General features: G+C 50.3%; 1 long non-coding RNA gene across 1 annotated transcript; it reads right to left on the bottom strand.

Annotated features, from left to right (window-relative positions):
- Positions 1–831: 831 nt before the first annotated feature.
- Positions 832–12,580, bottom strand: LOC128628575 (uncharacterized). The gene is made up of 3 exons (XR_008392985.1): positions 12,501–12,580; positions 11,080–11,201; positions 832–2,944 (listed from the first exon to the last, which is right to left on the bottom strand). It is a non-coding gene; the product is annotated as an uncharacterized LOC128628575 (long non-coding RNA).
- Positions 12,581–21,219: the final 8,639 nt, after the last annotated feature.

Raw genomic sequence — 21,219 nt, 5'->3', positions numbered from 1 at the left:
GTTAAAGTTTTGTTGTTCATGAGGATCAGCAATTCTGAAACTACTCGCATGCCAGGGTTGAACAAATTAGTACAACATAGAAAGTGGAGCCAATGGGAGCCGGGTTTCTCCTGGTCAGAGAAAGAAGTGACCGTGGAAAAAGGAGGGAGGCCAGAGTGAATCCTGTGGTGCTGGATTCGAGTTGGAAGCATCGGTATGAAGTATACAGACGGACACAGAAATGCATGTAGAGACGTGCATTATGCACAGGTTAGCGTGTACACGTACATTTCCTAACTCTGTCCACTGAGAGGGCGTGACGCCCAGCAGCAGCGAGCACACCCGGGGCTCTGAACCCTGGTTTCTCCAATTTCTTCACTGGAGAAATACCACTCTCCAGTGAAAGGAACCAGGGCTCCCTGGGGAAAGAACTGACTAAGGCTGCAGCAGGGAAAATACAAGATGAGCCTGGAGCATCTGGGAGTACCAGGAAATAAAGAAATGACAAAAACAAAAAACTTGTGAAGGGGGCATGTAAAGAGGACACAGGAGCCAACCTGGAGGAGTTCCCAACGACCAACACTGAAGCAATTTTAGAAAGTATTGGATTGTAACTTAAATAATAAAATAAATATCCCGGAGTTCATGCTGATGTAAATAACTAATTGGTTAAATAAGTAAGTTTTGGAGAAAAGACAAATCTTTAGAGCAGAAGGCCACGTTATGAATGTAGATTCTCCCTCCTCCGGAGAGTAGCACTTAGCGTCCCTCCCTTTGCGTGTGGACGGGACTTAGTGACTCACTTCCAATAAGTGAGGAGGGACCCAAAATAACACCAGAGTTTCCTTATCAAAAATTGTGTGTTTATTCTTACACGTTGAAACTTCAGTCACCTTTCAAGTGCTCTCCACTGGGTGCAGTACACACACTGAGATTCTTCTCCGCTGCTCAAGAGTTTTTGAACCCACAGACTTCGATGCCTTTTGGTGCTTCTGCTGTTTTTTGGTTCAGCTCATCCACGTCGGCAAAACGTTTCCCTTTGAGGACTTTTTTTCATCAAGGAAACAAAGAAAAGTTGCTAGGGTGAGATCAGGTGAATAGGTGAACACGGAAGATGGGACATGGGGGTCGTGCCATCTCTTGGTCAAAAATTGCTGAACACTCAGTGCAAGTGCGGGCAGGTGCGCTCACAAATCACCCATCATGAAATGGGCAAAGGGGTTCAAGGAGTCTTAAAAAAAGTGGACCGAAGCCATAGGGAGCCTCTCGCCACACTGCCAGCTTATATGCTGATACAGACGAGTTCCCAGGACACTCACCTAGCAGGGGGAGCCTGTACTACAAGGGACTGCCCTCCAGAAGATAATTCCAGGGTGTTTTCTGGGTCCCCTCCTCCTCGTAGAGTCTAAAACGGGAGAAGTAGCAACATTACAGTGGAGAATCCTGGCAGAGCCTCACCCATGCGATCAAGGTTCACTTCACCATTAGTCTTGGTGATGTCACGTCCTTCCTGACATGGTGCAAAGAGCAAGGGCACTTCACCTCCGTGGTAGTCTCCCAGAAAACTCGCAACCCTGGACTCATCACGAGAAAACCTCAGACAAACTCCAACTGAGGGACATCAACTAAAATACCCGTAAGTGTCAAGGTCACGAAAAATAAGGAACAATAGAGAAACTTTCACAGGTCACACGAGATGTGATACAATATGGTGTCCTGGAACAGAAAAAGGACACTCGTGGAAAGAGTGGGGAAATCCAAATAAACTCTGTAATTTAGCCAATGGTATTCTACTGATGCTGATTTCTTAGTAAAGTAACCCAGGGAAGAAACACTATAAGGATGGTTACACCTGCATTCAGGGGTGAGGCTGGAATTCTAGGCCACTAACTTGTCACGATGGCCAGGGAGCAGACAGGCCACCATTGAAGCAAATTCAAGGAGAGGAACAGGGTGAGGGGAGAGGGGTCCTGGGTGCAGGCTGATGGCAGCGAGGGCAGGGCGTGGGAAGCTGCACGAGGCCCTCACAGGCTGTCACTGATCTCCCAGTGACATTAGCAGGCTTCCCGCAGGAAGTTCCTTCTGTTGCACCACTCAGTTCTCACCTGTAGGCACTCATTCTACGGGAAGCTGTTTCCCTGAAAAGCCTGGTTTGTGACCAGAATCTATTGTCAGGGAAAAAGGACGTTCCTTCTCCCACGCAAATGCCAGGCAGGGGATGGTGCCCAGTGGTCACAGGACCCTCATTTTCTGCAACACTGATTGCTTTGTGCAAAGGCGGGCAGGACGCCAGGGCAACTGCTGCCCAGTGTGGCAGAGCCTTGAGCATTTGGGGAATTTCAGACCGAGACCAGTGGAAGAAAGAGAACTTCCCCACGTGATCCCCCTCCCCCCTCCCCTGGCCATCTTCTGGGAGGGCTTATGGGGAAATAATGGAGGGAGACTGCTCGTTCCTGTTTCACAGATGCACTGGTAACACTGGTGACATAACAGCAGAGACCCTCCACAGGGGACAACGGTTAAAAAGTGTCCTCTAGAATGTGTCACCGGGAGAAGCCAAGCTTTTCAGAGAGAGGGGTGAATTCCTCTGAGTGTTTCACTTTGGTGACTTGCTTTTGATGGAGATCTTTTTAAAGCTTGTTACTCACTCCACCTTATTAGACAGAGCTTGCAAAATACGAATTAACCTTTCCTTGGCGGTTGCAGGTCATGATGGTGGCATCAGTCATTCCTTGTGCTGACATACAGAAGTGCATTCCGCGTTGGGGACGTTTGCTGAATGGGTGGTGATCTCAGCAGTGGCCCTGAAATTTGCTTTCTTGAAAGAATCCCTCACATCAGCTTGTTTTTCCTTTAGAGAAGTGCCATGCGTATTCCTTCTCCTGCATAAAGACAGAACACGGGCTCCAGAAGCTGTGTGACCGTGGCCAAGTGATGTCATCTGTTAGTGGTTCAGACTCTTCATCTGTAAAATCGGGAATAATGTTATGAAATTGGATAATGCATGTTCAGAACATGCACCAGATGCATTAGAACAATCTAAGCAGAGCAGTGGCAGCCACGCAGGAAGACCTCTGTGTGTTCATTATTCCCGTGTGCAGGTCAGGACAAGTCCTCAGATCTGGGTGATCTGGTCTACCTCCTCGGCTGTGTGCTCACCAGCATCAGCTAGCTGTCTGTGAAACCACGCTGCTGGTGACTTTACCCCACCCCCCACTCCCGGGACTAGTGGGGCCACCAGCCATTGTGCAGATTGTAATCCACATGCAGCTCACCTCCAGCCTGTGCCTGGTTTAGTAAGAAAGGGAACAAAGATTTCCCAGGGTTAGGGTCCTCCCTGAACCACCGCCTCTTGCAATCCATCCCACGAGATTCTGGAGGGAAGCACTCAGCAACTGTGCAGTCAGGGCAGCGTCAAAAGGCAAAGTGGCCATAAAGTAACTGGCAGACTCTCTGTTCTCCTGGGCACTTTCATGCTGCTTTGGAGGATGAGCCAGCACTTGTATAAGACGGAACCAGAAAGCTCCAGGAGGGTGTGGGCCCATGCATGTCAGGGGGTGGGGGCCTGGAGCCCCTCCGGGCATCCAGTGTACCACTAGCACAGCCCCCATCGCTTTTTGCCCCAAAATCCTCGAGAAAGGCACTCTCTGGCCTCAAGGTTTGCCTTCCCGCCGGTGATATCACCCGCAGAGTTTCCAACCTGGAGAAGTTGGACATGACGCCCGAGGAGCTCAGGAAACTCTCCCCGCTTACTTACAGTGACCCCCTCCTTCCCCAGCTCACCCTCCCCACAAGCTGTGCTGCTTCCCTCCCAGCCCCCCACCCGCCACCTGTAGGGGCTTCGCAGCCAAAACCTGGGAGACAGCCCTCCACCAGCTGGAGGACGCAGGGCACCCTCCTACCCAACGCTCTGGCATGGCCTCCAGCTCTGCACAGACCCCAGACTGGGGAGACTGCTGCCTTGCGGCGCCCCCTGATAAGAAGACAAGCCCTTCATCTCTGCGGCCTGCCTTCTCCCTTGCTTTGCGGGACGCCCTTCCTCAGGTACTGCCCACGGCTGCAGCCACACTGGTGGGGCCTTCCCTCCTGTGCCTGAGGCACAAAACCCTCTTTCCTCATAAATAAACACTGGCCCCTAACCTCATTCCACCAACAGAGTAACTCACCCAGGGGGTGAGCAACAAACCAGGCAGGTTTGGGCGGAGGAGGCGGCCGGGAGGGGCCTCTCCTGGAAACCTGGAGGGGCAGAGGCAGCAGCCCTGACACCTGGCATGTTGTGGGTGCTCAGTTACTTAGTCTGGCTCCCCCCTTCCTCTTTTCCTTTCTCAATATCAGGCCCTCTCTCTCCTCCCACCCCCTTCTCTCTCTGTATCTTGCTCCATCCCTTCTACTGCCACTCTCTCTCTCTTTTTCAGACGGATGTGTCCTGCCTGCCAGGGACACCCGGTAGGGCTGAGGGTGTGCCCTTGGCTCCCTCAAACTTCTGGCCCACAGGCTGCTGACCTCTGAACTAGCCTCCTTCACCACAGTCCTGTGCTTCCCTAAATTTACTCGGGCTCCTTCCCCCTCGGCTGCTCCTGCTTGCCCAGCGTGGCAGGCTCAAGGAGGGGAGGGAGACCCGTGCCAACCCGAAGCACAGTTCATGGGACATTCTGGCTTTACCAAACCCCTCCCCAGTCTCTAAAATGCCCCCTTCTGAAGTAGTGCTCATTTTGTTGGGCGTTATTGCAGTTATATTTTTAAAGTCCTTGTCTATTAGAGATACATTCTTTGAAGTCTTTACAGGTGAAAATGATGGGATGGGAGGGACAACTTTAGACACACAAATCAGCATATCCAGCCCTCAGCTCTGGCCTACATGGAAGGTCAATTATTTCGATTTAATTTGTCTTTAGTCTCCCTTTTAGTGGTAAACTATTAGAAATAATTGAGGAATTGAAAGGGTGGAAAGTTCCCCTTTTTAATGACACCCTCAGCTGGGGGAATGAAATACAAATGTTGAAAATCTACAGCCAGGTCCTCACTCTACTCCTTTCTTACTTTTTTTGTGTTTAACTTTTTCTCCTTGCCCCGCCCTGCCCCCCACCCACCCCACTGCTTACCTAGTGGTACCACAGAAGGACATGCTATAGGCATTAAAACAGCAACAAGGTGCCATTTGAGGCCACAGCTGTCCCACAAAGGCACTGCTGTAGAATCAGGTGGCTGAGAGGGGCCCAGGGGGGCTGAGAGGCCCGTCTCCTTGGCATCAGGGGTGGCACTCAGGCCCCTCGGCTTCCGCATTTGTCATTTTCAGCAGAGCCAAGAGCTCAGGTGTCTGGGACTCGGGGGGCTGTGGCAATTTTTCCAAAGGGTTAAAGCACAATCTGGGTGAGAAATCAGCAGGAAAGAGCCGTCCATCCATCAGACGAGATTCAAGGCAGTGAGATCTATTGAGCATGGGTCGCTAGAAGAAATACTAAAGAAGCTGGTGTTGCAGGCGGCACCTTCAAGGGGCCGAGCCTTGTAGAAAAAGCCAACGTTAAGCAAGCTTCATGTTATGTGCTTTTGCAGTTTCTTGATCTTTTCCAATTGTCATCAGCATTTGTCAATCGTATCAAATACTCCTACACGCCAGGCAGGTACTAACTGGTGTCCGCACACAAATCCTGTTTTGTAGATGAGGAAACTGAGGCTCGGAGAGGTTGAGTTACTTGTTCCAGATCACACAACTAGTCAGTTGCAGAGCCAGACTCCCTGCCTCCAGAACATGTTTTTACACCACTCTCAGTAAAAAGTCTCACCTGAGAAGGCAGCAGGACACTCCTTAAGTTTTTGAAAGACTTTTAAACCAGTAAATGTACATTTCATTTCTACAGAAACGCATGAACAGGTTTTGTCCATTTCATTGACTACCTTGTAACTTTTGACAAATAACATAACTTTTCTAAGCCTCATGCTTCTCATCTGTAAAACATAAATAGAACAGTTCCTTAGCATAGCTCTTGTTATTAGGACTAAATGATATAGAACATATAAAACACCAAGCATCATGCCCAGCATATTGTAAGCAAATCAATAAGCAACACTTATTGGTGGTGGCAATATTTATTCACCACCTACTATTTGCCAGCTCTTATGCTGTGTATTATAAAATAGTGTATATAAGACTCTTGCATGTGTAGGTGGAAAATATATACATAGACAGACAGGGGTGGGCAAAAGTAGGCTAATAATAATGATATGAATTATTGGGCTTATACAGACAAAAGCCTAGAATGACATACGCCAAAATATTAAATGATTATGAGAGGTTTTCATGTCTTCTGTGTCGTTATACATTTCCCAAATCTTTGTATTAAAAGTATGGATGGATTAGCTTTGCAATCAGAACAAGAAAATCTTGAGAATCCACCTGAAGTGTCATTTGTTCTAAAATGGGAAGAATGGTGTTTTTTAAAGAAGCAATAAAAGTTTGAAACCTTTTTAAAAGGCACAGGAGCTTAATAGCCCCAAGGGGAAAGAAGCAGGTACTTCCTAGAAAAGCTGAGCAAACCCAGCTGACTTCGCCAGCAGTGGCTGTGGTACCTGGTTCTAGAATGAGGACCTTCGGGTTGGAGAGGGAGGGCTTTTCGGTGGCCATCACCCGTGTGGTGGCCACCTGAGGGAGATGGTTGGCGCTGCTCAAACCTCATTGTTCATTGTTCTGGGGCCAAGCCCAGCTAGGACTCAGAGCCCCCCTAAATCCCAGTCACCCCTTCACCATGACATGTGTGTCCTTCCTGGGAGGAGGCCTCACACTGACGCAGGTGCCCCAGCAGCCAGGGGCTGCCCTCAGCTCTCCCCACCCAGCTGGAGAGCTGTCTCTCCCAGAGACAGAGCAGTGGGGTCTGGGGTAGGTGCCCAGGGAAGAGGAAGTGGGGAGCAACACATGGGGGAGGGCCAAGCGCCTTTGCTCCCTAAGGCCTTTCTCATCCAATCCTCATCCCAGATTCTGGGGCCCACCAGAAATTCCATCTTACTGATGAAGGGGTCTCAGGGAAGTTGAGAGCCTTGCTGGAGTCCCACAGCCGGGGTGAGGAGAGATACTGCCCCATGTGTGCTTCAGTTGAGGCGGCACCCAAGCAAAAGTCGCCGGCGTGGAGAGGACCTTGGCAGATGGGAGAGCTGAGCCACCACAGGTAGCTCAGCCCCAGGGCTGGGCCGTGCAGGAATGCAGTCCCGCCGTGGCTGGGTCTCCTGGGCTGCTTTGTGAAACGTCCCAGTTTCTGCCTGTGGGATCCATTTTAAAGATAAAATAAAATAAAGGCCACACCAGAAAGAGGCAAAACCCCTAAAGGGTTTAATGTCTTTGGAAAAATGCAGTGTGGAGCCAAGATTTCTGGCGGGTTAGTGCACCCATCAGCCCAGAAGTGAGAGAGCATGGGGTATCCCAGGAACTGAAAATGGCTCTTCCGCCAGAGTCCCAGGTGTGAGGTGGGAAGTGGGGGGACAATGGGGACCCAGAAGCCTGGTTGACAGTGATAGGTCCTGCCTGGTGCAGCTCAAGGAACCAGGTACTGCACCTCTGTGCACAGTTCTGGGCCTCTCTGCCTTTCTCCTGTGGTTACTCCAGATGGGGGCTTCCAACAGGCAACCCAGACCGTGCAGAGCCCCACGGCAGGCAGGACAGGCTTTGGCCCATGTTCTTGACCTCAAAGACCCTTCCCTAGGACCCAGAGGCCATGGGACAGGGCCCCGGCAAAGCTCCCTCCTAGGAGGCCACTGACACCTGCCCCTTTGCTAACACTGACCTTCAAGGGGCATCAGCGGCCTAGAGCGAGAACGACAAGGATTTTCTCCCAGCTGCAGAATGTCCTTCCCTGGGACTCCTGAAATCCACCCTGTGGTGACACAGCCAGCTCCAGACAGTGACTAACCCGGGCTTGAGGTGTCTTTCCATGATGGGGCAACGAAGCCCTGGAAAAACCCACCCCCTCCGAAGGGGCTTTTTCTTCCTCCATCGGCAGTTGGCTCATCCTGAAGGCATCCAATTCTTGCCTTCCTCTTCCCCATTTTCTAAAGCCGCCAGCCGTCCTGTCCCACCGGGGAAAGGGAGGACAGCCCCCTCTGGGCCCAGAATCCAGCTCTTCATCACTCTGGTCTGCTCCCCTGAGCTCCTGCACCCCTGCCTCCCAGGAGCCACAGCTGCAAGGCCTGTCACTACGACACGTTCCCATCTCCCGAGACAGTACACTGGGCTGGGGGACAGACCAGCAAACCCACAGCTGCCCGGCAGTATGGCACGTGCCCTAACAGAGATAAGCCCAGCACCCCCTGGAGACTGGAGAACCTAACCCAGCCTGGGTGGGTTGGGGGAGGCTGCCCAGAGCAGGTGGCAGGTGACTCTAGAATTAGACACTGAGTCTAGTTAGCCCGGCTGAGAAGCAGGGTCAGGACTCGAGACGGCTGCAATGGCATGTGCAGTTGTGAGAAGGAAGACACACTCGGGTCTCATGAGTGGGTTGGTGTGGTCAGCTATGTTCTTGTTTACATTTCTACACCTCGATGAACTCAGGCTTGGCCATGGGACTTGCCTGGCCAAGGAAATTGGAGCCAAAGTGACACGTATGTCATTTCCAGACAGAAATGTATGGTTCAAAAGCCCTTGTCCTCCTTCCCTCCCTCTCCAATCGTGGAAACACGGCAATATGGAGCTTCCATCAGCCCGTGTCAGACCTACTGTAATGAATAGAGCCCCCTACTGGTTGGAATGGCCATTTGCTACTTTAACATCACCTAGCCTGCCTATTCCTGGGTGGCTGGCCTGGCTGAAACAGCGCACATGCAGGGGGTGCCAGGAGACAAACCTGCATTTGGATGCACTCAGCTGGATCCTCCAGTATTCTCCCCTCAGAACTCAGATAGCAGCAGAGTTTGTAGTCAAGTGGGTTGGAATCCCAGCTCTGCCTTCTACTAGTTCTGAGATTTGGGCCATTTAGTACAACCCTTTGAGCTTAAGTTTAGCCATCTATAAATTGAGAATAATGAGAATAATATTACCTCCCTGGCAGGGCTGTCGTGTTTCCCGAATCTTCCCTATTCCCAATCATGCTCCTTCTCCCACCTGTTCCCAGTCACCGGGGTTCTTATTTAAAATGCAAATCCCTCCTATTTGCAACAACATGGATGGGTCTTGAGAAATATCATGCTAAGCAAAATAAGTCAGATGGAAAAAGTCAAGCAGCATATGAATTCACTCATGTGTGGGACATAAAAACTGAAAGCAACAAATGAACAAACAAGACAGACAAAGACTCACAGACACAGAGGACAGACAGCATGGTGGTTTCCAGAGGGAGGGGGGATGGGAGGGAGGTGGAAGAGAGTAAAGGGGGCAAATACACGAACAGAAGGAGATTTGGCTTTGGGTAGTGAACACACAGCGCGACACACACATGATGTCTTATAGAATCGCACACTTGAAACCTGTATAATATTACTAACCAATGCCAGCCCCAACAGATGTAGTTTTTAAAAAACAAAAATAAAATGCAGATTTCTCACTGGGTCCAGATCTCTGAAGGTGGAGCCCAGAAAGCTGCCCCTTCAGCAAGCACCCCAGGGAGTGGTTTTGCTGGCTGGGATTTAAGAAGCACAGCCCTTAAGGTTTCCGTAGATGGTTGAAATCTCGGCACAGAGGAAGAACCACGGCATGGAGGCTGCCTTGGTCTGAGGCCGAGAATCTTCAGCCTGCGCTGACCAGGTGGCCACAGAGCCTTGGAGGCAACCCAGGCATGTGCCCTGACTGGGAATCAAACCTCCACCCTTTGGTTCACAGGCCTGCACTCAATCCACTGAGCTACACCAGCCAGGGCTACTGCTGAGCTTTTTATGAGGTGCTCTGCTCTGCACTGAGGAAGAGCCTTCAGCAATGCACCTCTGCCCACCCTTGCCCACCCCCAGCCCGGCTGAGTGAGGCTTGCCTCTCGGGGATGTGATAGCAGCCCCTTTTCCTCCGGGACGAGGCTGGTTCTTAAGAGAACACACACTCCGTAAGATGGAGGCGAGGGCTGGGGAACGAAACCCTGGGAAATGGCTTTCTGAGGGACTAGAGCTGCCCAAAGCACCACCCCCCCACCCGTGCAGGAGAAAGATGCTTCAGCTGCCTGCCTCGCTGCCCAGCCCAGGCCCAGAGCCCTCCCGAGCAGCGCCGTCCTCCCCACGCACGCCTCTGCCGTGAGACTCTCCCTAAGCACAGCGGCCCTTTTTCATTCCTGCCGCTCACTCACAAGAGCAGCGATGGCCGGCTCGCCTGGGCTGATTTCTAATTTAGAGGCACTGATCGTCTCAGCCAACACGTGTCCACGTGCTCCACGGGCTCTCCCCCGACTGAACAAAGAGAATAATCCCCATCATTTCTCACTCAGTGATCTTCAGGTCAGAAGAGGAAGCCAATCTGTCTGAGTTCAAATCCCAGCTTCACCTTCCACTGTCTGGGGGTCTAGGTCAAGTTGACTGACCTTTCTGTGCCTCCATTTCCTCACGCATGAAAGGAGGACAGTATTATCAGCTACCGTGCATGGCTGCTGAGAAGAGGGACAACTCGGTGTGGGCAAAGCCCGGGGAACGGGGCTCACAGTGAGCACCGAGAGTGGGCTGTTGGAATGCCCGGTCTTCGGCGTTAAAGAAATCAGTTGCCACGCAAGGTCCCCTCACTTATGCAACCCACTCACATACACACACATGACACACAAGCGCACAACTGAATACACGTGTGTCCACAACACATGCAACATCAACACGCAAGACACAAACACACATGTGCACACGACACAGCCAGGCGTCATTTTGCAGTCCGCGCTCGGTGGTGCCAGCCGACTTCAAAACCAAATCCCCGCGCACACACACTCAGGATGCTCAGTACTCTTCCCCACCGTGTGTCATTGTGACATCAGGCAGTGTCACAACAAAGCCATTTGCCAACCACTCATGCCAACTGCTCTCAGAGCAGAATGTGCATGACCAATTTTGTTTCGTAAGCTCCTCAGCAATACGGTCTTCTCCACCACTGTGTGGTGTTCCAGGATAGAGCTTCGGAGTCGGGCGGACATGCGTTCAAATCCTGACATTACTACTCACCGGCTCTGAGACTGGGGGCAGGCTGTTAAACTTCTCTGGCGGTAGCAGCACTCTCGTTTTATGCGTGAGGGCACGAAGAACCAGAAAGGGCAAACTGGTGCACATGAGTCTCCTGTTGTCACCTGTGAAAAAGATTCACCTTGCACGGTTCTTACAAGGAATGAAAGGATAAGGTGCAGACCTCATTTAGATTAGAGCCTGGCATGTGCTAATAACATGCCAGTGTCACACAGGTTGGGTAAGCGGTGGCGTTGTGGTGAGAGTGTTTCTTTAAACGGAAAAAAAAAGTCGCGTTCTGACTGCTGTGACTCAGTGACTTGGGTGTCACCCTGCAAACCCGAGAGGTCATCTGTTTGATTCCAGTCAGGGCACACACCTGGGTTTGGGCCAGGTCCCCCACTGAGGGGGTGCGAGAGGCGACTGACGGATGTTTCTCTCTCACAGTGATGTTTCACTCCCTGTGTTTCTCCCTCCCTTCCCCCTCTCTAAAAATAAATAAGATCTTTCTTGTTTTTAAAAAAAAAGTTGCTTTGAATAAATTGTTGACAGTTAGTGGGACTCTCTGAGGGTGACTTGCATCACACACACACATTTGGGCGCCAGATACCATAAACTGAGCCCCCAACTGTGTTGTAACCGCTCCGTTTCCCTTCATGAAATTTGAGAGGTGATGTTTTGACATTGTTTCATTTCATTCCATTTCCTCTGATGGGTGGGCTTGTTTCTCAATGCAAGCAGAGCGAAAGGGGGAAGTATTTGAAATCGTCGTGATAGTCCAAGTTGGGAACCTTCTGGGCCCTGAGAATGAGCCAGAAGTCTCTTACATTCTCCTGTGTTTGGGCTTTTTCCCAATTCTTCTCATTGCCGAATATAATCCTCAGTTTCTTCCAAAGTTCCCCCTTTCTCCTTCCAACTTTCCCCTTGACATTTGGGGGTACCTTAACAATGAATTTTGAAATAATATCGTAACCATATTTCATGTTCTTTTTTTTTTTTAGATTTTATTTATTCATTCTTAGGAAGGGAGGGAGAAAGAGGGAGAGAAACATGGATGTGTAAGAGAGAAACACTGATCAGTTGCCTCTCGTACACATCCCAACCAGGAGCCAAACCTGCAACCCAGGCATGCGCCCCAACTAGGAATCGAACCAGTGACCTTTCACTTTGTGGGGTGACAGCCAACCTACTGAGCCACACCGGCCAGGGCACGTTTCAGGATCTTATGGAGCACTTCTGTTCACTAAGTGCTCTCACTTGCACTCTGCAGTACTGACTGAAGGAAGACCTGCATCCACTGCCAACAAGCCCTGGGTGTCAGCCTTCAAGCAAATGCCACTGTCTCTTGCAACAAGAAGACAGCCGGTAACTGGCAGACACTTTTTTAAAAAGAACTGTGATAAAATATAGGTAATAGAATTTACCCTTGCAAGCAGGTGAAGCCTACGGTTCGGTGGCATGAAGCATGTCCACCACGTGGTGCAGCCGTCACCTCACCCGTCCCCAGACGTCCTTCCTTCATCCCAAACCCGAACTTGTGCTCGCGCAGCCCTGACTGCCACCCCCTCGCCAGCCCCTGGCGCCCACCACTGCGCCTCCTGTCTCTGTGACTGTGACTACTCCAGGGTCCTCAGGAAGAGGAATCGTGCCGCACTGGTCCTTCCGTGTGACGGACACTTTACAGCAAGCGTTCTGGAGGAAGTTCCCTGCACTGCTTCTCTTTTGGCCAATGCTGCCCATTAGCCAGACAGGGTGTTTATTCTTACCCTACAGTAACCCGCCCCCAAGAACAGGGACACCTCTCAGGCCCGGCCCTGCGAGGCAGATATTTCCTAGTGTTTTGTTTTACACCGAATGCTGCTCATTCCTCTTCCACTCCAGGTGATTACTTGAATTGTGGTCATCGGCAATGAATAAATAAATAAAAGCTCCTGGAGAAGGACCTGGGTATTTCCCAAAGGCTCCGCTCTCCAGTACTGGCCTCTCTGTGTGAGTGTATGTATGTGTTGTTGTTTTGTTTTGTTTTGTTTTGTTTTAAAGAACCCTGTGGCCCACTTCAATTCATGTTTTGCCCAGAAAGCTATCACAGCTGCAAACTCTTTCTGCCAGGAAAGCCATCCAGGCTTCCCAGAGGCCTCTTTGCTGGTTCAGTGGCCACTCTCCTCCCTCTCTCGCCGGCCAGCTCCTCTGAGCCCACTGCCACCCAGGCCTCCTGCCCGGCTCTTGAGAGAAGTTGCTGCTCCCTGTGGGAGTGGCCGTGCCTTCTCTGTGGGTTTCTATTACTTGGAGGAGCTCAGGCCCCAGGACATCCCAGCCCCCTCTCCGGGCTTCCCCCCTCAGAGAACGGGCTCTACTGCTTGCTGATAAACTACACTGGCTGTCACCATGACAACATCCTGGCTCAGCGCCTGGATGACGCGAGGCCTGACTCCCTCCCTGCCTCACTCAAGTCTGTTTGTTTGGGTTCCAGCTGCTTTTGTTGGGCTTCGATTTGCTTGTCTGTTTGAGGCAGTTTGTTGCCGATTGGCTGGTTGCAGGGCTGGGCTTGGAGTCTCTGGGATACCAGGAAGTCAGCTCGCAACCCCAGGGAAGGAATTTCCTGGCACTCTGGGGGATTTCCCCATCATGGTGACAAGAAGAGCCCTTCGGGTGAGGCAGAGCCCCAAGACGTCAGATAGGCAGCGAATGCTCTGACCCCAGAGCCAGTTCCAACCAAGGGCACTATTTCCTAGCCCAGGGCGGACTGCTGATGCCACCACATGCATGGCGAAAGGCCAGCCTGTTGTTCGATCAAACAAAAGAAACAATACATGCTGGCAGAGCAGCCCCGCTGTGCAGACATATCAACAACAAATCAATCCAGGATGAAGAAGAAAGGTTGTGGATTTTTGAGGATGTTTGAGAGAAGGTGGTGATGGACATCAAATGGATTTTCACTCAACGTTTGAGGAGGTCTCGCTTGTTATTCAGATAACTGCAGAAGCGGGAACCTGGAACGGTGTGACTAATTTGAAAACACGCCTTCTAGCTAGCCTTTTATCACTTTATCAGGCTTCTGTCTCCCACACAACTTATTTAATAACTTGGCGGCCAGGGCTCCTGAGGTCACCCCAGACCCTCTGACTTGTGATGTAAAAGTTGCTTCTCTTCCGTGTCCTTCGAAGCTGTTTCTGGACACCCTCGGCCCCTCGTCGGTAAGACGGGGCAGACAGAGCCGGCCAGCCAGCCTAGCTCAGGCCCCGAACTTCCTGGGCTGCTGTCATCGTTGCTGACCCCCACCTGTGCCTTTTTTCTGGGGACCCTGACACCATTTATTAGAATTTCACCATTGATTCGTTAAGTCTCAGTGGGCCAGGCACTGTGCTGGCCACCAGGGATCAAATGATAGACCAAACAGACACAGTTCTGGCCCTCTGGCGGATTCTGGAATAGTGGAAGGAGACAGAGTTTTTCAAATAATCACACAAAAGGTAACATTATATCTGTGTCATGTGAGTGCAGCTGTCACAGGGCCTCCTGGCCAGCCCACCCCCAGCTGAACACCAAGGAAGACATCAGCCTTGGCCACACTGAGCAGAGTTTCCCAACCAATTCCTGTCTTAATTACTGATCCACAAAACTGTGAGCTGTGATATGTTGGTTGCTGTCTTACACACACACACACACACACACACACACACGAAATAAATTATATTGGCATTAAGTATCTTAAGTATTAAGAGTATGGAATAGAGGAAATAAACTATATGTCAGCCCCTTTTTATAGTCAAGAAACTAGAGTTGAGGTAGGTTTAGATACTGTGTAAAAATTTAAAATACCAGGATGCAGAACTATGGGATGCAAACTCTCAATCCACAATCTTGCAGAAAGATCCCCATGGTTCTTTTTATAAACCTTGTTTCTCTGAAGAGCGCCCTCTAGGGGCGCTTTCTCCAGCCATGCTGCTGCTTTTAAAGGGATTTGTAGACTACAAACGTCCATCCCTTCATCAAATGTGTGTCCAGCACCCAGGCCCGGGGACACTGGCTCCCACATGTATGGGGCTGACAGTCACTTGAAGCTCCTGACATCTCAGAGGGTGCAGGGCACACTCTGTGCCTCGCATTTGATAGCAAAGGAGCTGAGAGGAGGATACAACTTTGCTATGTTAGTCATTGTTTAGGCTGGATTTTTGGACTCCAGGAAACAAGGAACTTCTCGCTGAATGGTCAGTTGGACCCAAATTTCTCACCCTCCATAGCCACACCCTGCTTCACTGCCCTCTTTCCTAAACTTGGGTTCCCTCCAGTTCGGACGTCTCTTCATGGTCCCCCCAACCACGGAACCCCACCTCCACATTGTTGCCACAAATGCCTTTCCTGCCACTTCACCTCTGCAATCACTGTTTTTCCAAAGCCCCCCAGCTCTAGTCTCCCTCTTCCCTAAGAGCCTCCAACCCTTCCTGACATCTCCCCCACACACACGCACAGGGGAGCCCTGATACCCTCACATGTGTTTGGGGACAGAGATCTGGTCCAACACCTCATTGTGCACCCTGCCACATCAAGGGCATGGCCTTGTCAGAGATCACACCTGGAGCCCTCTGGGTTCAAATCTCAGCTACGCCACCTACGGGTCCTGTGATGCAAGGAAAGTGATGTCACCTCAACTCGGAGTTTCTCATGGGCACGACATGATGGTCATCCCTGCCTGACAAGGCCGTTCTGAAACTTAAAGGGCGTGTCGAAAGCACTCCGCACACTGTAAGTCCAAGCTGTGGAACGTGTTCCATTTGGCCACCTGCTTAAAAAGCAGCCCAGCCCTGGAGGCATTGAGTTCAGCCTCCGACCCGCAGGGGGAGCTGCCTCCCAGCTGCCAGGCAGGAGACGGGGCCGAGACGGGGGCGTGGGGCCTAGAACCCATGGTAGTTTTAGGAACCCATGGGAATTTAAAAATCAAAGGAGAAAATTAACTTTTATGTCACAAATGACTTTGTATATTTTAATATATTCATCTTCGTACCAATACGGTAATAAAATATAATTTTTATAGAGGAAGGGTCCCACAAAGGCCAAAGTGCCTACAGACCATGGAAGTTATAATAGTGAAGAAAACCTTCTGATATTTAGAGAGAAGGGGAGGGAGGTAAACAGTGGCAAAAGAAAAAGAAAATTGCTGATGGGAAGAGTGCAGCTGTTCCAACCCTCACACCCTCCAGTTCCGGGAGTTCCTTCTGCCTCCGCATGGCAGTGCATTCTTAAGAGTACAGTTTCTAACACTAGTGTAATCTGTGTGCCCATCTGCTTTTAGTCGGTCTCGTTCTCCAAGAATGGTGTGTTTTAATTTAAAAGTCATGCATACCGCCTGTATCAGCTTGGTCAAAGATCGTTATGCCCTCCAGTGGCCGACAGAGGGCGCAGCGACTCAAGCTTAAGCGTGGGAATCACAGTGGCCTGTAGACAAGATGTAGAATGGTCCTGGGACCAACAACGGGGAATCACCACCAGGTGCTTGTTAGAGATGCAGAGTCTTGGCCCCTCCTCTAGACCTCCGGAATCAGAATTTTCATGTTAAGAATATCCCCAAGTAATTTATGTACATATTAAGTTTGAGAAGCATTGATCTAAAGTGTCTAGTCCTGAAAAGGGAAGCCTGCTTCCTCAAGAGAAAGGGGGTTGGGAGAGGAGCTGGCTAAGCCGTCCCCCACAGCCCCCAAGTCTTCTGTCCCTTCAGCTAACCAGCCAGCATCAATCAAGACGGAAATGAAAACACAGGAGAGGTGTAAAAGCATTTCGAAGGTCACAAATGAACTGGCTTATTCTTCTGCCATCTCAATAAATGTTTATTGAGTGTCTTCTACGTCCTGGCCATCAAGGACACGATAGTGAGAGAAAAGAAAAAAGATGCTGGTCCTGCCATCCTGGGACTTTCAGCCTCATGGGGACACCAAGGGTGCACAGCCACCAACGTACACGCCCTGGTATTGCCACTCGGGCCCAGAGGGTCAGGAGAGAGGAATGGATGCGAGGGGGGCTGGTTATACCACATGGTGAAGGAAGGCCTCTCTAAGGGACTGAGCTCAAAGCTGGAGATCTGAAGGTGAACAGGAGTGAGCCAGGAAAGGGGCGGGAGTCCCGCCAGGGAAAACAGCGTACAAAGGTCACGCGCCACGGAGAAATGGAAAGGAGACCAGCGTGCAGTGGTGCAACGTGAGGCGGAGAGAAAGGCAGGAAGAGCCTGGACAGGGCCAGGGGCCTGGGGACGCAGGCTCCACCTCCGTCACAAAGTGCCACACAGCTCTGTTTCCAAGGGTCCCACTCCAAAGGGCCCCAGTGAAGGTCTCGCCCCCACCCACTGAGTTCCTGTTCCCGCCCACCGCCCACTCCCCTCTGCTAGCTTTCCTCCCCTTACCCACCACCAACCCCTTCTCCATGACTCGTCCACTTCTGCCTGCCACTCTCCAGTCTCCCCTATTCACCATTCAAACTGCTCGAGTTGTCCCAACTTTCCTGGGCAACCAGACCTCCATTTTAAGACCTCTTCCCCTGAATAAAAGACAGTCCATAAATCAGCAACAAGCACCACTATCAAGGGCTCATTATCTGCTATGTCAGGCACCACTTAACACACGTTTCCACCCAGGCCGCACAGCAATGTTTTTGGATAGCTACTGTGACTCCGGCTTTACAGTTGCACAAATTGTAGTGTAGAGAGAGTAATTTCTGAAGGATTACACAGCTAGAAACTGACCAAGCCAAGACTATCAATACCTTCCCAGTTGTAACAGGAACTGCACACTGTACCATGTGACACCCTACTGACCACACAGCTACATTTCAAAAGCCTGAAAAGGGAGCACACTGTTGGCCCACTTCAAAAGAAGTAATCTGAGATGGGAACACATATTCAGCTGCAGAGATATTTGCAGCCTCACCTATAATAGCAGAAAGTTTAGAGACAACCTGAAGGTCCACCGACCCGGAGGTGGCAAAGCTGTTGGATGTTGACAAACAGAAGCCTATGCGATTAGTCATTAATGTGATCACATGAAAAAGATATTGTATACTCATGATCTACTGTGTAGAGAAATCAGACTGCAAAACAGTATTACAGCATGATCCTATTTCCCATAAAAAGTATGTATGTAAACTGAAGAGAATAAAACTAAACTGTACCTCGGAAAGGGAGAATTAAAAATGTTGACAGGTGTTTTAGCTCTGTCATAGAATTACAGGTGATCTTTATTCTCTTTGTTTTGATTATCTAAATTTTTTAAAGGTTTTACCGCAAGCACCTATTTCTTCTGGAAAGTGGAGAAAGCAAAAAAAAAAAAAATCAGGTGTTCTAGACTTCCCATTTTCGATGTTCTGTTATCTATTAAAAATACACTACTCTGCTGGGAACATTTTAAAAATATTTTTTCTTATTACAAAAGCAGTATGCATGTGCCAAAAAAAATCAGAAAGTACAACAAGCAAAATGAAGAAAATAAAGACGCACTCCCTCCTCCGCAGAGGCACCCGGCGTGAGCGCCTGCACGACTCCTAAACCACAGCCTCCGCCCAAAGTCCGCTCCAGGTGCTACTCCGGGGGCCCCGCCCTGTTGCTCTTACTGGAAATAGGTGTTTGGAATGAGGCCTCCAGATTCCTCCGTGGTCTCCAAACAGCCCCTCAGGTGGATTTGCCCAGGTTTTGAATCCTTGGTCAACAACTCAGTGCAGATACTGACCTATTGGGGAACACACAACTCCTCGTGGGTCACAGGGGACAAGAGCTGTTGAGTGGAAGGACCATAAGAGTGATTCCTAACATACTTGGGATTGCCACACTCAGTCATTGTTGGATTTTGCAACCCTCCTTCCCCTTCAAAAAGGACTCCGCAGAGCATTTGCATGTTCTGTTCAGTACTTTTCCACACAAGCAGCTGAAGGAATTAACTTTGCTTTAAGACTGCCATAACCCTCCCCCCCATCCCCACCCCCCTCCCCGCCCCTTGGGTAACTGCTGACAATCAAGCCGCAGTGACCTCCGTCAGGAAGGGAACACCAGCTCTGAGGAGCTGTGCAGGCAGGTTCCGCCACGAGGGAGGCCACACCAGGCCCGGGAGTCAACTCCCAGGGTGGGATGTATCTGGGACATTTACAAACACACATACACCTAGCAGCAGGTTTCCAAGGCCCACCCCGCCCACACCCTCTCCTACCAGTCCCTCCACCTGAGGAGAAGAGCAGGAAGGGCCTGCATCTGCTGGCACCTGGCTGCCCTGGGTCCACACCCTCAGCTCAGCCCTTGGGCAGAAAATGTTCCTAGAGTTAATGTGCAAGTCAAACCATCCCCGGATTCTTCAGATGCCGTGATGGCTTATCAAAGCCCAGACCCAGGGCCTCAATTCCTGCCGCCAAGCTCTGAATAGAGCTGGTGTCCTTGCTGTTCAGTAGGTTCAGTCTTTCCTGGAACATGAAAGATACTGAAGACCCGAGTCTTCTCTATGGCTCTTGTCCTTGACAGTAACTATATCTCCTGTTTCTCAAGTTCCTTCAGTGCCAGGCCTTTGACAAGCAACATAATGCACACAAGTGTCTTTTGAGGTGGACACAATCATCCCATTTCACAGATTAAGAAAACTGACCCCCCCCCCAACTGCTAACAGACACAGGAGTCAACCAGACCCGACTGCCCCCAAAGCTCAGGCACTGCCGTGGGAGGTCAGTGCGGAAGGGACCCAAGAGACCATACAATGCTCCTCTATTCCATTTATAAGAGATCAAAGCTGAAAAATTTTACTTACAAACTGTTATATAGCACTTCCTATGTGCCAGGCACTATCCTAACACTTGCCATACAAATATCAGCTCCACTCACCCTCGTCATACCGCCACTATGAGATGTCCGCTCACGTAGACAGAGAGAGGAGGGAACTTGCCCAAGGCCGCACAGTGTGGGGCGGAGCCTGGGTATTAACCTGGCTCTGGAGCCTACGCTGCCTCTCTGACCCCAGGAGCAGAGGCCCCCTTTCCTTATTTTTCATCCTTTGGCCTCCCTACATCACCACCCTCTTCATGTCTCTGAGAGTCCACTTCAGACTTCCTCATCGTGGGGCAGGGATGGTGTTCCCTTGTGAAACCGCTTTGCGAAGCCCGTTGTTGCGCAAGGCTACATTTGCTTAGATCACTTTCTAGATCCCCACAAAGCACTTAGCCTCTGGACGGTTTATTGAAGCCACTGCCTAGAGTTGCTTTTTGTAGAAATCAAACAATCAACTGATTGATCAGTCAGCTTACTGAGAGCAGTTTTCACCCCCAGCCCTGTGCCGGCCACTGTGAACACAAAAGAAATGGCCCCGGCCTCGAGGAAAGAACACTAGAAACAGCCTATAAAAGTGTGCATTGTGTGCTGGGTCTGTGCACAGCTGTATTTCAAAAGATACATAGGAAAAAAGAGTCGGAAAAGTTGTTACAAGGAGGCGGGATTTGGAATAGAATTTGAAAGCAGAGGCAGGGTTTGGCTAGCAGAAAGGAATAAAGCAGTCCAGACAAGGGGGATGAACAGAAATGTCCTTCTGCATCTAAATTGGCTAAATCATCATAAATAAACTTGAGAGAAAGAAAAAAATTTTTTTCTGTCAAATTTTGCTATTTCCATCAGCGTGAACAAAGAAAATCTCTCCCTCCAACTTGCACCGCCAAGATGCTGCTTCTAGAACTGGGGCATGGGGAGGTCGCTCTGCCTCACATGTCCACTAGAGGGCAGAGCTACCCCTCTGTGACTTTAGCTCCAAGCGCAATCAGAGAGGAAGGTGCTAGGATCCCCCACCCCTCCTCAAATCAGCCAGCTGGAACGGCCAGAGCCATGGAAGGGAACCACTCTTCTCAGTCCGAGTTGCCTCCATATTCAGCCTAAAAATTAGTGAAGAAATATAAACTGTAAGAGGAAGTTAAGTGAGGCCAAAAGGGAAGGCAGAAGCAACAGAAGCCTCTAAGCCCCAAAGGATCTAACCTCTTTGTACCATGGGGAAAAAAACTCCCGAAGAGCAGAAAAAGGATTTCCACTGGTTGGAAACTATTCGTGCCTTCTGCTGTTGTCTTGGATGACAAAAGTTTAATGCAAGACTTGAGTAACTATGAAAAGTGATCAGCTACTTTCTAACACTGGTTTCAGGATTG

This window comes from Artibeus jamaicensis, unplaced genomic scaffold (assembly GCF_021234435.1).
Source record: "Artibeus jamaicensis isolate MK-2021 breed Jamaican fruit bat unplaced genomic scaffold, CSHL_Jam_final contig_851, whole genome shotgun sequence".
Lineage (NCBI taxonomy): Eukaryota > Metazoa > Chordata > Mammalia > Chiroptera > Phyllostomidae > Artibeus > Artibeus jamaicensis.
This window is presented reverse-complemented; position numbering and strand designations above follow the sequence as displayed.